The sequence below is a fragment of the Triticum aestivum genome, chromosome 2B (assembly GCF_018294505.1).
Source record: "Triticum aestivum cultivar Chinese Spring chromosome 2B, IWGSC CS RefSeq v2.1, whole genome shotgun sequence".
Taxonomy (NCBI): Eukaryota; Viridiplantae; Streptophyta; class Magnoliopsida; order Poales; family Poaceae; genus Triticum; species Triticum aestivum.
The window spans coordinates 726,361,907-726,381,760 of record NC_057798.1 but is presented as its reverse complement, the minus strand read 5'-3'; the positions used below and the strand labels follow the sequence as shown (position 1 = coordinate 726,381,760).

Below are 19,854 nucleotides of genomic sequence, written 5' to 3'. Positions count from 1 at the left end.
CTGCAACTATTATTAATTTTTTTCAGAACATAAACTTACATGTGTGTAGAGTCGTTCACCCGATGGTGTTTGCAGCTCATCGGGTTGTATTGGACATGGCGGGGTTATAGCAGATTTGTGTAGTTGAGGATCTCGCGGCGGCAATAGTGAGGAGGATTTGTACCTGCTATTGACTTTTGACCGAGGCACCATTGGTGGTCGCAGCGTTGAAGTTAATGCAACAGGTCTACTTGGAGCTCTGTTTTTCGGTGCAGCAGGTGGACACTGAGCTCTGTTTTGGGGTGCAGCAGGTGGACGTGGTGGTAATCCAGTGTTGTGATGATGTCTCAGTGGATTGGTTTAAAAATTTTGGAGTAGTGGCACATCATCATAGTCATAATCATCATCTGCTGCAACATCGTGTTCAACTGCATCATCATTGTCTGTTCGGACATGCTGTCCAAACATAGTGAACTCGTGCTTATACTCTGGTTTGAGAACTGTTATTGGCTCATCTTCATCGTCATCATCTTCATCATCTAGTTGGTGAGTGCCCTCCTAGACGAATGTGACATCATCGTCATCTTCGACTACATCTTCTTCCTGGAAAAAATCTACTTCCAGAGAGTATTGCACCCTGTTTGTTGCCGTGAAGAATCCTCGAGGAATCTCAGGGGTAACCCAGCCAGTATCTCTTTGAGAAGAAGCTTCACTCTTCTGAAAGTTGTTGTTCTCAGTGTTGTCAACTATGCACGGCATTTTGTATCTGCTGAACATCATTTCCTGCACACAAAATGACCGAGTTGCATTGTCGGGTTAAATGAACTGAATCATACAAATTGCAATGTGTTCGAAATGGTACTGCCAAAGTATTGCACGCTGACTGCATCACCCCGCAAGGTGAACTGAAGCAACTGCACTGCATCATTATGTATAATGAACCTATACAAGTGTACTGCATAACCGAGCAAGTGAACTGCATTTTTCCCACAACAAACCGAAGCAACCGCACTGCATAGTTTTTGTAGGCGTATTGTACTGCTTGTACTGCTTTGTCTGGAATAACTACACTAAGATGGTTGAGGAAGTGTACTTCTTACCTCGTGTTGTAGTGATTTCTTGCGTTTGCAGGAGGAAGTTCCCTTCTCGTCTGTCTGCACAACTTTCACATTCGCCCGTGCAGTCCACTTGCCCTTCAGAAGTTCATGAGCGGTCTGGACGTTGCTCAAGGTGAACGGAGATGGAGGATTTGCTCTGAAGGTCATTGCAGACTTATTCCAAGAAGCTGTTGTGGATGAAGGAACCTTGCGCACAGTCCTCCTTGCTCGAATTGGTTTGATGTCGAGGCAGTACCAATCCACGTCTGATGAAGTACAACTAATTGCAGGACCGGAGGAGTTCGGTGGCGGCGCTACCGAGCTGCTGCCGTGGAAGAAGGTCGATATGCTGGTGGGGGAGGTGTTGCTCGGTTGCTGCCGCGAAAGAAGGCCGAGAGGCGACGGGTAGCGTCGCTGCTTGGCCGCCGCCACGGAAGAAGGCCAGGAGGGTAGGGCGGCGTTGCTGTTGCCACCGCGGAAGAAGGCCGGGAGGGGAGGGGCAGTGGCACTCCCAGGCCGCCACCGCAGAAGAAAGCGGGGAGGGGAGGGGCGGCATCGCTCCCAGGCCGTCGCCACAGAAGAAGGCCGGAGGGGAGGGGCGGCAGTGCTCCCAGGCCGATGCCAGGGAAGAAGGCCGGGAGGGGAGGGGCGGCGGCGCTCCCAGGCCGCTGCCGCGGAAGAAGGTCGAGAGGGAAGGGGCGGTGGCGCTCCCAGGCTGCTGCCGCGGAAGGTCGATAGGGGAGGGGCGGCGGCGATCCCAGGCCGCTGCCGCGGAAGAAGGTCAGGAGGGGAGGGGCAGCGGCGATCTGTTGGTGGTGTGCAGAATAAGGCTAGTGTTATTAGAATAAGACTCTTAAGGGGTGTTATCATAATAGACCCACTCTATATATATATGTATATATCTGTGTGTGTGTGTGTGTGTGTGTGTGTGTGTGTGTGCTAGTCCCCTCCCACCTCTTCGACTCGTACTATATACCACCATAACACAAACAAAAAAGATTCTACCTTGCTGGTCAAATTAACCTCACTACCGGTTGTTTGTCAAAGTGATGGACGACGACCTCGCGAGCCCACAGAAAGCGTCATATGCGAGTATCGAGTATCATGTAGGACAACTATCGACTGCATGTGGCCAAAACATGTATGTATGAAAGGGTTGTGTAATGTTTTAAATTACGAATTCACGACTCTGATGTGGCACCAGCCTGCCTAACAAAACGGGCAACCCACACGGTGCCTCACAACTCGTAGTGTACTGCGAGCCACCTGCCACACCCCCAGATGCACACACCCACACGCACACACCGCGAATCCACCGCAATTATGATGCATGTTAAATTAATTATCCCGCGGCAAACATATATATGTTACCAAAGGAGGGACGTTTTAATTTCAAAAAAACCAAAGATCATTAAGACGTTTTAGTACATTAATTGATTAATTTTCTACGGGTATAATGTGCAAAAATCAAATCCGATCTACATGCACACATGACAGTGCACCTGGATTGCAAAAACACATGTGTCTCACTGGGTGCATGTTTAATCCCCGTGCAACCAATTTCAAACAATGAGAATCTTGATTTTTAAATTCTAGTACATCCAAAACTTATTTGAAGTTCCTGAAACTTATCGTGTTGTCATATGGACACCAACACAAAGTTGCATTGTACTTTTTTGGTCAAATTTGAGACCAGTTTTGATGTAATCTTTATCTAATTACAAATAGGAGATTGTTAATAATTGGGAACCAATATCCCAAACGGACTATTTATTCGAACTGTGAGCATTAGACCAACAATGGATACATGCCATGCTTCGGTTAAGAAATAAAGTGGCATCATTAATCATCCAAATAGAAAAACAATATACATGCCGACACGCGACCCGTGTGCCGTGCGAGCTGGCGTGAGTTGACGAGACACATGTGAGCAATCTGTCGGGCAGGCAGATCGGGAGGCGTGCGTGCAGGTGTGTGAATTGATGGAGGTGTGCTCATTGTGCAGTGTCATCGAGAGGCGTGTGAGTAGCTATGTGAAACAACGGTAGGCATGCCAGCAGTCCGGTGCACAGGCTCACCAGGAGGCGAGCCAGCGGTTTGACCGCCGCCTGCCTCTCTCCCACTACTCTATATTAAGAGCTCTCCCATATTAATGGTGCACCCGAGCGGCCGCACCCCCCATCCTCGCCACACACACAATCCTCTCTCTCCGCTTGCATCCTCGACGCGGCTCTCAGTCATCAAAGCCATCAGTGTATGAGGATGCCGCTGAAGCGCCCCATCGGAGGGAGTGGTGACGCCGGGGCTGCTAAAGCACTTGAGCACGACATGGAGATGGAGACAGAGGTTTTCGTCACTACCGGCGAGTTATACTAAAACCTGACATCGTCGATGGCGTCGAGCTTTCAAAGCCAGAGGCGGAGTTCCACACCGACTCGGGCGACGACTCCGACGACCACTCCGGCGACGACTCCAACGACGACAAACAACTGGTTAGTCATCTTACCCATTTATGTGTCAAATAGATCCCAGGGTTTCTCTAGTTACTCCTGCCTCCCCCTTTTTGTAATAGAAATCCTATGGTTATGTTCTCCAAGTCAATCAAATCTGAGTAAGTTTTGCTAGATGCGTGTAGAGCATTGATTGTTTGAATGGTACAAGTGATAAGTGATTAGTTGTTTCATCTGTGGAAATGGTTTCTGCTAGTAATCGACTAGGGTTAGTTTTCCTGCTAGTAATTCCTAGCCAGGACTTGACAATTGATTTTGAATGACCTACATATGTTTGTGCCATTATTTTCTTCAAGATTGGTTTGTACATGGACGACTATGCTTAAAATCGAACCATAATCTCTGGATATGTATAAATAAATAGCCATAAATTCCTAATCCTACTTCACGACATGTAATCGTTGATTTGATGCCAATTTTTGGCAACTGCCAAATGTTCGCTAGAGATTAGTTTGTAACCATTAATTTCATGCCACCTTTTTTTACTACTTGTATAGGTGTTGTATGACGATGTGGACAACGAGGATGAAGATGTCCAGAGGAGGTACAAGAGGCAAATCTTGAGGGAGCTTTATGCGGGAATGCATAACAGGCATATTAGGACCTGGGACGGCGGCTATCGATGCCCATTTTGCAACCACAAGCTTCATGACGCGTATCAAAGTGTTCTAGCGCATGTAAGAGGACGGGTCGTTGGCTCCTTCAAGTAGAAGTATTCTCGCAGTGTGGTGCACGACGCGTACGCCGAGTACCAGGAGAAGCTTCGGGATCGTGCTGACATGTGAGATGAGATGTGTGATCAAACTATGTACGCTTGAGCATGCTTATGGTAGAACTATGCTTGTGTACGTGTACACTTATTATCTATGTCTGAGTATGTTTAATCTATGTTTACTTATGTCTAACTATGGGATATGGATACAATCAGTTCGGTTGATGGAATCTACCTCTGTCCTCGTTTATTGGTCCCCTTTGTAATTTGTGTTAAATGCTGACCAAAAATTTAACTGACAAAATGTTAGTGCGGGTCAGCAAAAATTATATCGTTGGATGAGTATTTGAACATAGTGTTCAATGATATAATTTTTGGTGGCATGCATAAACATTTCTTAGTTAAATATTTGGTCGAAATTTGGTACAAATTACAAAGGGGACCAATAAACCAGGACGGAGGTAGTACGTCAATCACACACGGTTCTCAAAATTGGAACCGTGTGCAATGACTTTCATTTTGCCTGTTGCGTCAATCACACACGGTTGGCTCTAGCAAACTGTTACCTCCCAAATTCTTCGTGAGATAGAAAACTCTCACTACCGAATTCAAAAAATAAAACCCTCGCCATCCCCACGTCACAAGAACCCTCACCCCCGCCCACCACCCCCTGCCTCTGGTTTCCATTCACACCTGCACAAGCTCCTCTGCGTCTATGCATGGCACCGCCTATCGTGGCGGTAACCACTTAGCTCGACGCCTGCCACCGCCGCCAGGCTATTGGCAAACCCCACCGCATTTTGCCACTTCTGCTTGCCGCCGCCTATCACCATCGACTTTCTCGATGCTACTCACAGTCGACCGAGCTCCGCTCGGTTGGGGAATCTGTCGTACTGAGGGTTCTTTCTCATGGACGACAAGGTAACTAATTTAATGAGATATTATCTCATCTCTTATCCTAGTTCATCTGCCTCCTTTAATCACCCGGCGGAAATCATCGTGAATTCATTTTTATTCGAGCTGATTTGAGGGTTTTCTTTCATTCATAGAGTGTACAGTGCACCGACACATCAGGACTTTGCGACCTCCGCAAGAGATTCCATCTCACCGTACCAGATGACTTGAGGATGCGCGCGGTATGTTCAATCTCACCCTAAATCGGTTGGCATGGCCTACTTTCCTGAAGATATTCTAAATATTGCTACATTTGGATAAAAGGTGCCACATGCACCATATACGTCAAAGGGGATTTCCCCCTCTTTTCTATATTAGGCAAATTAATGATGTATTGTTCTTTCGATTACTCTCATATTTCCATGACATCATGTTTACCATATCTGTTTAATTATAGATTTTTATCCTTCGATTTCAATTGATGTACAGTTCTTCCAATTTGGGTCCATATTTGCATGTTACCATATTTTCTTTAACAATCCTACCATTTTCTCCAAAAAGCGCATCCCTTGTTATGCAATAGATTATGTAGTGCACAATTTTTCCCTTTGCATAGATCAAGGCAGCACAGATGTCATACTACACACAAACCATGGATTTACAATCATTGCTATTGTAAGACTTGATGAACATGGTGACTCCTATTTTGGCGTTAGCTTTTGGAAAGAAATTTCTAAGTTTTATGTACTGAAAGATGGCACTAAAATTGCACTGCACATAAAAGGGCCTGGTCATGAGACATATGCTAACTTCCCTGACAAAATCATCCGTCCAGACTTTGTTCGAAGTAAGTTTTCTTTTCAACTATCTGCATGTTGACTTACCCAGCAATGTCAAATGAATTGTGTAGTATTTAAGCAACCAATTGTTATTCCCTTTTCTTACTATATTCCTACCTAATAACTTCTAGTTACCAATACACTTTTCTATTGCCTTGTTTTAACTAAATATTCCTTGTACTCCCATTTCTATTAGAAAGCGCTGCTGACAATGAGACCCCAGAGGTGGATAATGGGGCTGCCAACAAGCGGAGACGGGGCGAGCTAGAACCGCAAGCGACTCCAGCAGGCTAGATTTTATCAGTAGCCTTCCCGATGATATGTTGAGAGTCATCATCTCCCTCCTCCCAATCAAATATGGGGCGCAAACAAGCATGCTTTCCCGGCGGTGGCGCCCCTATGGAACTCCACCCCTCTCGACCTCATCGACACCCACGAGCTCTGCCATGGCTATCACAAAAGCTTGGATGCGTTCTCCAAGATCATCGGCAGTCACCTTGGCCCAACCAGAGGCCTTAGAATGGCAAGTTCCATTCCAATGGCAGGGACCGAGCCAAGCTTGATGACTGGTTCCGATCCCCCGCCCTAGATCAGCTCGAGGAGCTCACTTTTGATGATGGGCATATGCGCTGCTGCCAACGTCCGCGGCCTCGCGCCCATGCTACGCGTCGCCAAGTTCAGGAATGACCACCCCCCCCTAATGACGCGCCCTCTCTTATTCTACCACGACTGAATCACCTCGAGCTTGTTGTTGTCTGCCTCTCAAATAGTGACATGGAGCGCCTTCTCTGTGGCTGTACTGCACTCAAGTACCTTCGTATTCAGGCGATCAATGGGTTGAGTACATTCCACATCACCTCCATGACTCTCCAGACTATTTATGTGTGTTGCTGGTTTGGCAGGAAGACATCACAAGATGTGTACCACGGTATGGTCATTAAGGACACACCTGCACTTGAGAGATTACTTGTACTCGATCAAGTAGGTCCAACAAAAATCAATGTCATTTCTGCGCCGAAGTTGACAGTGCTGGGCTACTCGCCTGACAAATACTCCGAACTTGTTATCGGATCCACACCCGTTCAGGTACAACAACCACCTTCTACCTCTCCTTCTAAAAATTAACATTATTTCTAATTTTGAAGATGTTTGTTCATCTGTCATTTAGAAAATGATTCCGACAAGCTTGACCGCGAACTGCGTGAAGGTCTTGGCACTAGAATCTATGGCCCCAACCTGGAGCAAGTTGTCAGTTTCCTGAGATGCTTTCCGTGCGTGGAGAAGCTATATATCGAGGTGATGTTCCTTTCCTGTTAAATGTTAACCATAAGGGAGTTCAATTTGTGACACCTTTTTCCAAGTTTACAATGATAATGTACTATGATTTCTGAAGGATTCTTTTGGAGGATTTCAGTACATACATGTCTCCTTTTCCAAGTTTATAATGACAATGCTTGATCCATAAGGTTACACTCCATATGCATTTCTCCTTTGGATTCATCTGTACTACTTTTCTTAGGGAACTTTTCACCCACTCCAACATCTTGTGAAGATCAAAGATGGCATGTTAATGCCCATGTTAATCATGTCAAATCAAAGATGGCATGTTAGTGCATTTTACAAATCTTGCAAACCAAATAGGCCTATAGTAGTGTTCAAAACTGCATCTAGGCAGTAACACATTTTCTTCTTTTGCAGATAAGATTAGTCCCAGTGGTGGATAATGTGATACAATATAACAATCACGTCGAATGCCTGGATCTGCATCTCTCAGAAATTACTTTGAACTCCTATCGAGGGACCTTACTGGAGATTATATTCGCCAGGTTCTTTGTTGTCAGAGCAACGGTGCTGAAGGTAATGAGGTTTGCCCTACATTTATTTCGCAAAAAATGAATGGTTCGTTGATCAGCGCCGGCGCCTATGGCAGAATGGAATAGGCTCCAAAATGCAGAATTTCATTTTGGAACTTCAAATGACAGAGTAATCGAAACTCATCGTGTCAACCCCATACATGACTTCTCAGTGGCTGACCCCTTTGCAAAAGTTGTGAGGTTTCGAAACCAGACTTAGAAGTGGTAATATTAGTTTGAACCTCTCTGATATCCATGTTCAGCGGATCAGCGCTAGCGTTTGTAGCCGATGAGCTGAATTTCATTTCTAATATCAGTTTGAACCTTGTAATCTTTGAATTTGAGCCATATAACTCTGGAATTTGAACCTTGTAATATTTCAAGCTTTTGTGGTACAATCATTGAAATGGCATCGTATGAGACTCGTATATTGGTAGCACTATTTTGACCTTAATATGCAATGGTCTTAGATTTGATTTTATTAACCATTCTTGAATCTGTTTACCTTGTCGATCTCACTGCACACGATCTGTATAGCTAACTCGACTGCGATCTTCGACATTATTGCACATAGTTGGTTTCTTCCACCGTGTGCCCTGTAGAGTGCAAAATTAATTATCACACTTGAGTGTCCATAATCACCCTTCTGTGTAACTTTGACCTCATCACCCACGGGTAAACTTATGACCGAAATCATTCCACACACTTCATTTTTACAAAGCTTTTTGCCAATAAACGCCCATGATTTGTCCCTCTTCTAGCCAACGTGTGGCAAACCAAGCCGGGCAGGAAGCTTGCATGGTAAACTGCGCGGTAGCGTGGGAACAGGCTCACCGATGATACATTTGTCGCCTCTCCGAGCCCACACATGGTCAAACTGCGGTGCGGTGTTGTCAAGCATGCACTGGAATCCTCCGCTATGAACGTCATGACAAGACGTGATGATTACAAGCCGGCTGGCCACCATTTGTTATAGTGGACATTTAAGCCTCTTGTGTCTCTTCAATCTTTCGATCGCGCCCCACCATTGCAAGAAGCACACCCACCACAACAAGTTCTTAGAGGGTATACTCCGCGGCTCCAATGGCGCTCCGACCGGCTGCCGACAACGAGCAGCGGTTCACCATGCATGCGTGGTGGACACCTACCGAGGGTTCACGGAGCTCTCGGTGTTGTACACCAACAACCCGGTCTAGGTGGAGCACTCCATCCACATCATGGAGTTGTTGCTTGCCGAGGACAAGTACAAGGTGGTTAGGTTCGACCTCGAGTACACCCGCACGCATGTCGGGTCTCGTCCCAAGATCGTTGCCACCCATATGTGCGTGCGCAACCACGTCCTCGTCTACCACTACTACCTGGCCACAAGGCCTTGCAAGCGTTTCGCCAGGTTTGTCAACAGCCCCCACTACATGTTCACTATGCTGGACATCACCAACGATGTCAAGGTGCTCAAGAATTCGGGCATCGCCTGCCAGAATCTTGTCAACATCCAGGGCCAATACAAGATCTGGGGCATCAAGGAGCATGAGAAGGACTCACTAGTTCACCTCACCGAGGCCATCATCGACCCATACTACGAACACATGAAAGATTCCTGCAACAAGGACAAGTGTGCCTGGCACTCGACCTGGATGGAGAAACTCGACAAAGCTCACATCATGTACGCGGACAAGGAGGCGTACACGTGCTACGACATGTACAGGCGGATCGTTGACATGAGGAAGTGCCTCCTTCCCCAAAACGGCCAGGGATCCAGCCAGAAGCAGAGCAATGGCAAGCGTCGTCGCAACAAGAAGTAGATGATTAGATCCTCGTTTCTCCTAGTTTAGTATGCATTTAATTGCTTACTTTGGTGTGTGAAAATGTTATGTGTGTAGCCACTTGTGTAATTGTATGCTTAATTTGGTTATGCAATGCTGTCTTTTTAAGTATATATATGTTGATGCTCTGTAGACAGAGCAAATTAGATCGCACATGGACTAAACAATGGAACACGTCGGTGATGATTTCATCAATCACTGACAATTGTATACCAGCAATCGTTTGCTCACAACACACACGGCTTGTTAACAGGAATCATCTGTGTTGTTATCGGTCTTCCCGCACATTTCTCATTACAGACCTATTTGCCGCGTATCACACACATCTTGTTAAGTTGAACCGTTTCTATTCTCTTGGCCCAACGCAAACAGTTCATCCGACTGAACTATATGCCATACATCGCACACACCTTCATCTGGCTGCCTGTTTATGTTGTTCCGCCTCATCACAAACAGTTCATCAGAGTGAACCATATGCTATACATCGCACACGCCTTCATCTAGCAGCTCGTTTGTTTTGTTCCTCCTCATCGCAAACAGTTAATTGAACTGAACCATATGCCCTGAATCACACACGCAACAAAAATCTGAACCGTGTTTGATGCATCCTTCATCACAAACGTTTGGCACCTTTTTTGACGGGTTTTTTACACCACCATTTGCGATTATTGCATCGCACATAGTTTTGTCGAAGGGTCCCTGATCATAGTGTCGCGTTAGCAGCATCCTGCAGTAGTGTACTCATCGAGAGCCCCCCTTGATAGTACGGCAATCGATTCTATAACCCGGTCTCCCAACTACCACCCTGAGACTGGTAAAATAGAAAACCTATCAAGGGCAAACATTTGCCTTGCAAGTAGTCCACTTGAGCTAGATGATGACAATCTTGACTCCCTCAAGTTGGACCACCTTTCTTGATTCCGTTGGCTCGATGAAGACTAGCTGATTGCTCCCTCATACTCCACTATGGGTGAGCCACTCTTCGACACATCTTCACAAGTCCATTGTCGCCACAATGGACGGCAAGCTTCAAGCATGATATCTTCGTGATGCTCCACTTGAACTTGCACACCGCAACCTAACCCCACAAAGAACTCTCACGAATACCACGGGTTAGTACACAACGCATAATAGACAATGCTTACCATACCATGGGATCACTTGATCCCTCTTGGTACATCTTCTACGCTTTGTGAGTTGATCAACTTGATTTACTCTTGACTTAGTCTTGATAAACCTTGAATCTCTCCAACTCTCTTCATTTGGATGATGTCTTGAAGGTAAACATGAATGATCACACAATCTTCTTCTTCAAGACATGCTTGCAATAAGCTCAACACTCACATGACCAATCTTTGGATAATTCCTTAATAGCACCTTGGTCAACTCATAAACTCCTTGAAACACATGCACTTCAAGAAATTCCTATGGACAAAACCTTCAAATATAACTCAAGGAACCCATTAGTCCATAAAGATTGTCATCAATTACAAAAACCACACATGGGGGCACCACGTGTTCTTTCAACTGGTTACCCTGAAAATAATTGTAGCTATGATGAGAATTCAAGAGAGATAAATTGACGAGTACAATTGTGTCTATATAATTCCACCAAATTTTTGAAGCAGCACACGAATTATTAGAGTCAGCCTCTACACTTGCTCCTAATAAGTAAAAGAATAAATGAGAGGAAAGAGAGAGAAAGGGAAAAATTAGAGTATCTCCAATAGATGATGAAAATTTGGAGATGTAAAAGTGAGTGTTGTATAATTACATCATCAAAAAGTATGTTTTAGGTCTCCATAAAAGAGCCAACTAGAACATATGATGTATATTTGGTGTCCTACTCCAACAGATGATATATTTGAAGATGCAAAACTAGTTGAACTACTACTTCATTTCAAACATAACTTAAACATAGCAAGTTCAACTACTACTTCATCTGAAACATAACTAAACATAGTTCTAACTAAAACATAATTAAACATAGTTCTAATGAAAACATAGTTCAAACTACTACATCCATCAATATACTACCACTCCAACAACTACTACTAGTTCAAACAACTACTTGAACTACATCGAAGATGAAAATACTCATCATCGGAGCACTTCAACTGCTTCCAGAACTCATCCTTGTTGGGGTCGTCGCACCCCTCGTCATCCTCCTCCGAGTCACCCCAGTCAAATGAGTCAGACTTGACGGGGAACACCATCAAGGGGTCGGCCTCGTCCTCATTCTTCACCCCGTTCTTCACCCCCAGCCTCGTCGAGGGGCCGGCAACTCGAATGGTTGGCTTCTTATTTCTTCGTCATCTCGTCCATCTAGAAATTCTATGGCACGAGGAACTCCGCATCCGCATGGGTCTCAATCTTCAGGAAGTTGACTCCATCCTCGGCCTCCCGACACATCACGCTGCCACATCATACGCACGCATGGCCTCATCGATAGTGGGGTACGTGCCGAGCCAGCACCGTTGACAGTCGTTGCAGAACTTGACGCCGAAGTTGCTGGACGGATTCGCCCGCACTATGAAGAACCCCGTCTTGCTCTTCAAGACCTTCTTCCGGTGGCATGGTGGCGGTTGCGCGGCATTCGAATAGGGGCGGTGGCTATGCGGCGTGACTCACTCGGTTTGGTGGTGGGTAGTCGCGGAGCAGCGGTGGAACTAGTGACGGGGGAAGTGGAGCAGCCGGATGTGGCGGCAGGGAGGTAGTGGCACGACGGTGACGGGAGTGCGACCGTGGCTAGGGTTAGAACCTTGCGGTGGCGGTAGGGAAAAATGCAGATGGGGGCTGGGCAACGGAGGATGAGCGGCAGCGATGGTGGTGCATCAAGCGGCGGCAGAGGAGCAGCGGAAAATTGCCCGATTCGAGGCGTGTGGGGGCGGAGGTGGTGGAGCGGCCGGATCTGGCAAGGTGTGACAACGGCGTGGTATGGTGGGCTGACGGGCGGCGGCAGTGCGGCTGGAGGAGGGAGGAAGAAGTCGCTTGGGGGGAGGGGGTGACAATGAAGCGATGATTGGCGGTTGGTGCACAACCGCATTTTTAAGTAATCTGGGAGGTGGAGATACAAATTTGCATCTCTAGGTGTTGTATTTTACAACACTTGGAGCCGGTGATGTAATTTTTTTGCATCTACATCATCTATTGGAGGTGCGTTTTTGGGCCTCGAAGATGCAAAAGTTAGTTATTTTTGCATCTACATCTTCTATTGGAGATGCTCTAAGGCCTAATTCATTTTTTAGGAATTGCATGTCACATAGTAAATATATTGGAATAGGGTGCTCAGTCCAATTTTATCCTATGGAAAACAAAATCCTTAGAATAGGAATAAAGAGCATTCGGTTGTACTAGATAGGGAAAGTACATGAATCTACTAGTCATTAGCTCATTTTATCATTAGGTGCCTCAACTAGCCATTAGCTCAAGTGCATAAATGGCCGCTTTTTCTCCATTTCCTTCCTCTTTCTACTCTTGTATACAAATCAATCATCACTAGGCTGCAGGCTGCTCTTTTGTTCTTCTCTTCAATCTGTGTAATTTTCTGGAGAAGCTTCGTACTGAAAAAGCTAACACAACAAGTTGTCACTTGCTAGAGAAGCAAGGTTAGTACTTGTCCATCTTGCGCAAGAAAATTCCGTTGTTCAGCTCAGCAAAAGTCGAGATTTTTTTACTCTCTTCTATTGATTTTTCATCACCACCCTGAATTATTAACAATTGTACTCCATGTATTAAAGCTACCAACCTAGATCGGGGAGCGATGATGAGTTCATACATTTTGTTCTCCCTACTTCAAGAGATACATCACAATCATCTTCTAGTAGGAGACCAATGCACACATCGAAGCTTATAGGGGGTTATCGTGTTCATGAGATTTTAACAAGACATGCAAGTTTATGCAAAAGGAATTTCCGCATGGAAGTTCCCATTTTTCAGGCACTAATTAATAAATTATGTGAGAAAGGGTATCTAGCTGATACAACATATCTTTCAGTAGAAGAGCAAGTTGCTATATTTTTGTATGGAGTGGAAAAAAATGTAACCAACGAAACACTTCAAGATTGGTTTCAGCATAGCCCAAATACAATACATCGACATTTTAAAAGAGTGCTTGAAGCAATCACAAATCTCGCAGCTATCTACGTACGTCCACCTTCTCTACGCCCACATCCAGTATTGAGCAAACCAAAGTTTTACCCCTTTTTAAGGTATAGTCTTGAACTACTCTGATTTTAACATAATTTGGTATGAAATGGATAAAATTTCTAACACGGATGTGTCTTGTTTTTGTGCAGAACTGTATTGGTGCTATAGACGGTACTCACATCCCTATTAAGCTTCTATTGGGTCAGCAAGAGCCATACAGAAATATGAAGCAAACAATCTCGCAGAATGTTATGGTTGCTTGCGATTTTTCTTTGAAATTTGTGCATACACATCCTGGTTGGGATGGATCAGCTTCAGATGCAAGATTTATACATGATGCACTTAGTCATGGTTTTGAAGTGCCTGGTGGTAAATTTTATCTCATGGATGTTGGTTATGCAAACACACCATAGTTTCTTGCTCCATATTGTGGTACTATGTATCATTTAAAAGAACAAGGAAGAGTTCATCAAAGGCCACAAGATTGCAAGGAACTATTTAATCTTTGACATGCTCAACTTCTGAATCATATTGAGAGAATTATTTGCCTATGGAAAATGAGGTTTCCTATACTGAAAGTTGCTTCACATTGTCCAAAAGAAAAATAGGTCAACATAACCATTGCTTGTGTTGTTCTACATAACTTCATACACCTACACAATGGAGATATGACTTGCCCCGATGACGCTACCATGGATATTGTGATCAGGAGCGGATTGTTGATGTACCAAATGGAGACCATAACTATCATGCTGACATACATCCTTTCAACTACTCAAGGGAAGCAGGAAATCAAATGTGAGATAATATAGCACATCATATGTGGGAGCAGTATGTATCATAGAGAAGATAGACATAGTGACAAGGCTTGCAAGTTGTATCGGCATCCATATACTGGATATTAAAGTTTTACTTCATCATATAATTTTGATCCCACCCCTTTAGCATAGGTGCAGATACATATTCGAGAATACAAAATACTGGACTTCACGAACTACCAAAATATATATGCTAACCACGCCACATGACCAACATATATGCTAATCGCCACATGACCAAACTATATGCTAACCACCACATGACGCCACGACATGTTAGTTCTATTCCGGGTTGCTACGTGCAATCTCCATTTTAATCCAGGCCAATCATAGTTCATTAGTTGAAAATGACAAGAAAACTTCCCTGTTATTCTTTGCTTCGAAGATATCTGATGCCATCAGAATTTCACTCCATTGTAGTCCCTCTAAATCTTCAAAAGTTGTAAGGCACTTGTTAATGTTGTAGGGATCCCCTGTTTTCTCTCTCTCTCTCTCTCCTAGATAGCTGCTTCCTTCTCCTCAATTGCTGCAAATCTGTCTATTTCTTCCTACTTGAACTTTAGATATTGCTCGTGAAATCCATCTGAAGGTTTACCGGTACCCCGCTTCTATTTTTTTGGCTAGGCTTCTCTGTAGGTGCATGTGTGGAGCTTGGTGTGGTTTTCAATTGTTGCAAAGGTGTTGATAAATGTTGGGCAGTATCCACATTTAAATTCCAATTATCTCCTTCAATAGGAAAATGGAAACCAGATTCACTTGCACCTTGTAAAGTAGGCGATGGCGACTAATAAGAATTAGGCTCTTCGTCAACATAGTTCACCACATTATTTTCCTTGCTTGCATAATAGTCCATCCCACGAGCATAACGACCTATATGTCATGTTCAAGAATTAATGTGCCATCAAAAAAATGACTAAAGCATGATGTAAAAATGCAAATAGTAATATCTCACTAACCTTCATAGAGTGAAGCCAATTCATCATAGTATGGAAAGACTTATCTTGCCATTGGAGGGCACCCTTGCTGCCCAAACACTCGCTAGTGCATCTACCATCATTCTATGTTTATCCCATCCAAAGCCACTTTCAGTTGTCAAATCTTTGACACTTCGATAAGCTTTTTTCAAATCTTGCTCCTATTGCTTGACTTGCCTAGCATCAAATGACAAGCTAAACTTGGTATTCAGTTGAAATGTATTACTTGTCCATGCTTCCATGCTTCGTTGCTCAATGTGTTGTGTGCAGACACATCATGATCTTTCAAGAGCTGACTAAGAGACATCTTCACTTCATGATTCCATTTAGCTCTCGAATAGGTCCTCATGGTACTAAAAGCTGATAAAAATTTGCCCAATTTCAGTTATACTAGTCCCATCAAGAAATTAGCAATACCTAGTCATTATGTGCTTAGTTTGCAGTACCATTATTCAAAATTGGTGAAATATCTATATGCTGAGAAGGCAGTGAAGTTCATCGATTAGCTTCAATCTATACCTAATAATAAAGGGGCTATTGCTTGTGGCGGTACGTCACCGAAATTGCCCTCAAAGTTGCAAAATATTAACCACCAATGCCATCTATAAGTGATAAAAAATAGGCTCATACAGTAGGAACCTTCTATACTGAGCTCTACGCACTGGGAGAAGATACAGTGCGCCTGTTTGGGCCGGCCCATGCATGAGCGGCCTATTCTCTTTTCTTTTTTCTTTTTTCTTTTCCATCTTTGTTTTTCTACTGAATCAAAAAAATAAATTATAAATTTGAATTAGAAAATTTTTGTGGATTAGAAAATGTTCACGATTTTTAAATGAAATGTGAATTAGTAAATCTTTGAATAATTCATAAATGTTTGTGGATTAGAAAAATTTTAATAATTTTTAAATAAAATTTGAATTAGAAAATCTTTGAATAATTCATAAATGTTTGTGGATTAGAAAATCGTAAAAAAATGTGCATTAGAAAATCGTTAAATAAAATGTTTAATAATTCATAAATTTTGTGGATTAGAAAATGTTCATGATTTTTAAAAATGTTTCCATATTCAAAAAGTGTTCGGAAAATAAAGAAGTTTCATGATTTTTTTTAAAAAGTTCATGTATTAACAAATATTAAGGAAATTGAACAAAATTTCACCAATTCAAAAAATGTTCATGAATTGAAAATTTTCCTAAAAATACAAAACTTTTTGTGACGTACAAAATAGTTTTTCAGTTCATAAATGTTTGTGGATTCAAAAAATGATCATGCATTTCAAAAAATGTTCGTGAATTTCTAAACCAATTTCCAAAAATATGTTCATCAATTCTAGAAATGTACTCCTATTCAAGAAAAATATTTTAGAAAATGTTCACCTTTTAAATAAAATGTTTGCAAATAGTACAAAATGTTCATGAATTCAAATTTTTTTCATGATTTTAGAAAATGTTCGAAAAACTATAAAAATGTTCATGATTTCACATATATTGACAAGTTTAAAAATGTTCATGATTTTTATAAATTATTCACAATTTCACAAAAATGGGAGTGATAGTGTATCTCGATGATGCAGCAAAATATGATCATGGTCATTAAAGATTATTAAAAGATTCTCCCCTTACGACGCACTAGCCGTTTTGCCAGGTGAATTCCTCTCGATTGTTTCTTCGTCTGACTAATCTGAAACGCCCGCTGGAGTACGACGTAGGTCAGGTGGGGTGTTCTGGTGTGTTTTTTTACATGGTAATACGTGTCTCATTTTATATCATAAAGATAAAATTACAAATCTCGTAAAGACCGACATGGTGTACGAGGTATGACCAGATACAGAATATTATTCCGCAGTTATGGGACAGAAGCAAAGAGGTGAAAGAAGGTTTGAAGCAAGATGGTTGAGTGAATCTACATTTGATGAAATTGTTAAAAGCGCTTGGGAAAGAGCGAAGCTGGCAGGGATCAGTCCTTCGCTTGCGTCCAGAACCAAGTCAGTTAAGGATGACATGTTCATTTGGGACCGTGATACACTCAAAGGTCCGAAGAAGATGAGAAAATTAGCATATGGGATGATCCCTGGATACCTCATAGCCCAACAAGAAAGGTGATTTCACCAAGGGGTAGCAATCTTCTTTCTAAAGTTTCTGACCTCATTGATCCAGTGACAGGGAGTTGGGATGAGCAGCTGGTTAACCAAACGTTCTGGCAAGTGGATGTTCGAAGGATTTTGGCTATTCCACTACCATTACATGAGATGACAGATTTCCTGGCATGGAACATGACAAAGTCAGGGACTTTCACGGTGCGATCTGCATACCATACAGAATGGGAATTTCAATTTGGGCACAAGTTGGAATCAACGGCTGGAGCTTCAAACCCATCTTATACATGGGACTCGGTATGGAACTTAGTCTGCCCAGCAAAGATAAAAATATTTATGTGGCGCGCGCTCCAGAGTGCTATTCCCTGTCGATCTATCCTGGCTAATAAGCACTTGAAAATAAATCCGAGTTGCCCAGCCTGTAACCAGGGGCCTGATGACATAAGACATATGTTGTTCGAATGCAAATTGGCAATGGACGTGTGGAAGATGCTCGGTCTTGAGCTTGTTATCAAAGAGGCACTGAAAGTTGACAAGGCAGGTGAGCTTGTGTTGGCACATCTTCTGTGCCTTCCAGAACAACAAATCCAAGTGTTGGGCTTGCCGAAGTTCAGAGAAACGATGGCAACGACGGCTTGGTATTTGTGGTATGAAAGGCGAAAATTGACACATGACGAAGAAACTCAAAGCGCATATCAAATCAATATGTCAGTGAGAGGCTTAGTAGCAAATTATACCATCTCTTACAGCCCAAAGGCTCACGTCCGTTCAGATGCTTGGTTGAAACCAAAGTATGGTTACGTGAAATTAAATGTTGACGCGGGATTTGATAGTGACACACTCGCAGCAACATTTGGAGCAGTTATCCGGGACCATAGGGGGAAATTTATAGCGGCTGCTAATGAAAAGATGGAGATTTGCTTCGACTCGTTCACAGCAGAAGCAATTGCAGTGAGGTTTGGTTTGAATCTTGCTAATACCGTCGGATGTAGTAAGATTGAAGTGAATTCAGATAGCGTGGAGGTGGTGAATGCGTTGAGCCAAGGCTACTCTTCTTCAGTCGCTTCATCCATTATAGATGACTGTTATTTCATGTCATTAGGTTTTTTCCATGTCATTTATGATCATTGTAATAGGGAACGTAATCGAGTAGCTCATGAACTAGCAAGGTTAGCTAGGTTTTCTTCTCCGAGGATTTGGATGGATAACGCCCCGGATGAGGTTATCCCTTTACTTGTAAACGATGTTACTTTACTTATGAATGAATAAAGGAGAAGAAGTTTATCGGAAAAAAAAGGTATGACCAGATATGATTGGACTGTACAATATCCAATCCGTATACCGGTTGGAAAATGGGAATTTTCCGCTGGGTCCGGTGGGTCCGATCCGCATGCAGCGGCAACGGCCGTGATGCACGTCTTATTTGGCTTCTTCGTCGGATTCCTCTCGATCGAAACCCCCGCGCCCCATAATTCGAGTCTGCAGCGAACAGCCCGCGGCGACAGATCCATGGCGGCGGCGCTCCGGTCAAAGGCCGGCCTCGCGCTCCGGCCGCCCTCCCGCCTCTCTTCCGCCGCGCCCGCCAACTCCGCCGCCGGGGCGGTACGTAAGCTAGTGCACCTTCGTCTGTTGGTCTCTTTTCTTCAGCAGTAGTAAAGTAAATCTCGATCTGAATCCCTCGTCCGGTATAATTATTCTGCAGCGGGCGATGTTCACCGATGGCCGCAGGGCGGCGCCGACGGGTGAGTTCGTGATTGCTATGCTCGGTTCTTTCTTGGGTGATTATTTTGTCGCCGGTTGAGCGCGTATACTGACGACCATATATATACAGGGGGTGGCCGGATATTTGCTTTTCCTTCGTCGCCTTGACAGGATCAATCATCTTCGCTTGGATTGCGTTTGATGGCGACGGGCCGGATGGGTGCGTACGGGGACGAGGTGGAGGAGGACGACGAGGCAGATGAGCTAGTCGTGGCTCGTGGAGTAGTTCAGGTAGACTAGTGCTTAATGTGTGCCTTGGCTATCTTCAGTTGTAAAGAAATTGTTGCCTGAATAATCAAACTATACTATTATTATTCCACGCACAATGGGAACAGAGAGTTTGATGAGTT

At 43.7% G+C, this 19,854-nt stretch overlaps 1 long non-coding RNA gene across 1 annotated transcript; it reads left to right on the top strand.

Annotated features, from left to right (window-relative positions):
- The first annotated feature begins 19,203 nt into the window (after positions 1-19,203).
- Positions 19,204-19,854, top strand: LOC123042319 (uncharacterized). The gene is made up of 3 exons (XR_006418755.1): positions 19,204-19,345; positions 19,446-19,485; positions 19,575-19,854. It is a non-coding gene; the product is annotated as an uncharacterized lncRNA (long non-coding RNA).